Source organism: Adiantum capillus-veneris, chromosome 11, assembly GCF_014529385.1.
Source record: "Adiantum capillus-veneris isolate H3 chromosome 11, ASM1452938v2, whole genome shotgun sequence".
Lineage (NCBI taxonomy): Eukaryota > Viridiplantae > Streptophyta > Polypodiopsida > Polypodiales > Pteridaceae > Adiantum > Adiantum capillus-veneris.
In genome coordinates this window covers 87,535,641-87,538,893 of record NC_140941.1, presented here as the reverse complement: position 1 = coordinate 87,538,893, position 3,253 = coordinate 87,535,641, and the positions used below count along the sequence as shown (strand labels likewise).

General features: G+C 38.6%; 1 pseudogene; it reads right to left on the bottom strand.

Moving 5' to 3' along the window:
- Nucleotides 1–201: 201 nt before the first annotated feature.
- Nucleotides 202–2,872, bottom strand: LOC147447600 (uncharacterized; annotated as a pseudogene).
- Nucleotides 2,873–3,253: the final 381 nt, after the last annotated feature.

Genomic DNA, 3,253 nt, shown 5'->3' with positions numbered 1-3,253 from the left:
AATAAATGTGTGAGCTTCAACTAGACCTTTTTTGTTTCTCTTTACTCTTTTTTCCATCGTGGAAGCGGAGCGGCACGATATCCACCCCTCTGAACCGACACAGCCTCCGGTCTGTGCCAATTGCACTTAATCAGCTACATTAAAATCATCATCAGACATATCATATGATGTATACATAACATGATCCTCTGGAGGTGGGTCTTAATGAGAATCTTCAAGAACAATATCGCCTTCTCGCTTCTTGAATAGCTTGATCCGTTTCCCTGCAATAGGCACCTTGAGCATAGTGCCATCAAGTTCGCATAATTGATATGTCGCATTATCAAAAACATGTAGCACCACATATGGTCCAAACCAGCGTTTAACCATTTTTCGCATAGCAGTGTATTGGTTCTCCAAGCTACTGTCATAGACAAGTACCCAGTCACCATCTTTGATAGCATGTGGTCGTAATCTATGCTTTCCATCAAATGCTGCCTTATTCTTCAATCTTGCTTCTTTAAGCTTCTCTTTAGCCTGTTCAATGTCCTCTTGACGCCTCTCAAGCTGGCGAATACGTAGAGCAAGCAAGTCTTCAGTAGACATACCTTGTTCCCATGGCATTATGATCCAAGTCATAACTGCTTACTCGATAGGCATAATGGGTTTTTGCCCATGCATCAATTCGAACGGCATAAATCCTGTAACAGAACTGTGTGTAGTGTGATCAGCCCATAAAGCAAATGGCAAGAGTTTAGGCCAATCACCAATATGTCCTTCACACTCCTTTGCTAAAGCTTTAACAATAGGCGGATGTACTCTTTCACTTTATTTTTGGTGTATAAAAAGGATGGTAGTATGTGCATGTGCATCAATTACTAGGGTATGAACGTGGTTACTATTAAGAACAAGTATCGGTTGCCTACAGTGGATGAGTTATTTGATAAACTCACCCATGGTCATATATTTACTGTAAAGATAGATTTGTGTTTAGGGTATCATCAAGTATACATTAGTCATGTTGATATACCCAAATTGCTTTTCGAACAAGGTTTAGACACTATTAGCTTCGGTTATGCCGTTTGAGTTGACGAGTGCGCCAACTACTTTCATGACGCTTATGGGACAATGTCTTGAAACCATATTTGGGCAAGTTTGTCATTGTTTTCCTTGACATCCTAGTGTATAGTGTCTCTGAGGAAGAGCACTTACAACATATGAATCATGTGTTTGAATTACTACAGCAAAATAAGTCATATGCCAAGGAATCCAAGTGTGATTTTTTCAAGGATGAGATTCACTATTTAGGGCATGTAATTTCAGTTGTCAAACTTCATATGGATAAATCCAAAGTTGATTCCATTTGAAGAGGGTCTTCTCCCAAAATCTAGAACAGCTTCATATTTTTTTGGGATTTGCAGTTTACCTATGGTTTGTTACAGACTATACTCATATTTTTGTACGTATAACGAACCAATTGAAATCCAAGGGAAAAAGCTTTCATTAGAGATAATCTCAATAGAAAAAAAAATTATTATCTCAATGTTGCATTAGCTACAACCCCTATTTTTTAGCTACCATTTATGCTAGAAATGGATGCTAGTAATCATACTATTGGGCCAGTCCTTCTGTAGGAGGGAAGGCCAATTGCATTTGAAAGCAAGAAACTTGATTCTGCACATTAAAGTGACTCTGTTCATGAAACAGAACTCTATGCAATAGTGTCTTCTTTGAAAACATGGTGTCATTATTTGTATGGGGCTCAATTTGTTCATGCACATTATCAAGTATAAGTCAAGTGGAAAGATAGACCTGATAAAGGTGCCACTTGCAAAAACATTAGTGTTCTTAAAAAGAAATTTTCCACTTGTAGCTTGGGGGCTACTATAAAAGGTCAAGTGGTTGGGAGGAGAGAGAGGTTTTAGAGCCCTAGGCCTCACATTCCACCCATGCATCAAATGCATAGGGAAGGCCAAAATACATAGGGTAGTTTGCTTGGATAGGTGATGCAAATTAAGAGAAATTTTGTGCAAAAGTCTAACAAATGTCTCTCTTTCTCTTTTAAATGTCAAAGTTAGTGGAAAACAATAACTATGCATGGAATGAGGTTAGAGTTACACTTACCTCAAATTAGGATCAAAGCAAATCAATCTTGATGCTCCACTATTTCGTGGCAAGCAATGGCTCCAATCTCTTGATGTTTTCCATGAATTGCTTAAGCTCTTTCACACGCACACAAGAGAGAAGTAAGAGGTAGTCAATTTCAATAAGAGATAGATTTTCATAACTTGGGCTTTTTAAGATGCAATTCAATGCTTGACGTGCCCCCCCCCCAAAACAAAAAAAGAGAAGAAGAAGAAGAAGAAGAAAACCATATGTAAGCATGGCATGTAGTTGGCATTGTCCTCACCCAATTTTAATGAATTGTAAGGAATGTGCCATTCCCTTGCATGCTTGTTTTCTCCTTCAGTGTTGGTCTTTATATGCTTCTCCTCCAATATTGGAGAGCCACTTTTTAATTTTGGATTTGTAATGCATGGGAGGAGCTGACCTTAGTCTTTGATGGCAGTAGACTTTGGGATCTTCTAGGATGAAATCAAGCATGGTCCTTCATTGTTGGTCTCACAATTGTCTCCTCTCTTTGGCTAAATCAAAATGTGTCATAGTAGCTCTCTGAACCATCTGGATTTCTTATTACAATTCAATTACTTTCCCTTCAATCACCTCTTCTACCGCTACATAATGCTCCGCCAAGGATGATAGAACATAGGCTACACATCAATGGAGTACCTTGTTTGCCCCTCTTAAGAAGCTCCTCTTGAGATCCTTCATCTTGACACAAGAATCTAGATGCATCAACATCATAATAATTGGGGTAGTACTTCACATCCATGACCCCTAACACTATTAGATTCTTAGCTTCCCATCTCTCAGCGAACTCATTCTCTTTATTGGTCACCTAGAAGAGCCATTTTTATCATCTTTTGTGATGATAATACCCAAAAGCCCTTTGCGACTTGTTCATACTAGAGGAATTAGTTCTCAAAGATTTTGCCTTATCTTTTGGTCCACATCCTTCATGGAAAGGCTAATTTTATTCCTGGTCATGATGGAAACAACCTTAATCCATACCTATTGGTCTCTCTTCACAATATCTTTTGCATGAGCAATCATATTACATGTGGCAATTTGTGATTATGTGTTGTCCCTTCCTTTTGATTACCATCCATGTGGCTATGATCCCTTCCATATTCATTCTCTTTGGCATGGTCTC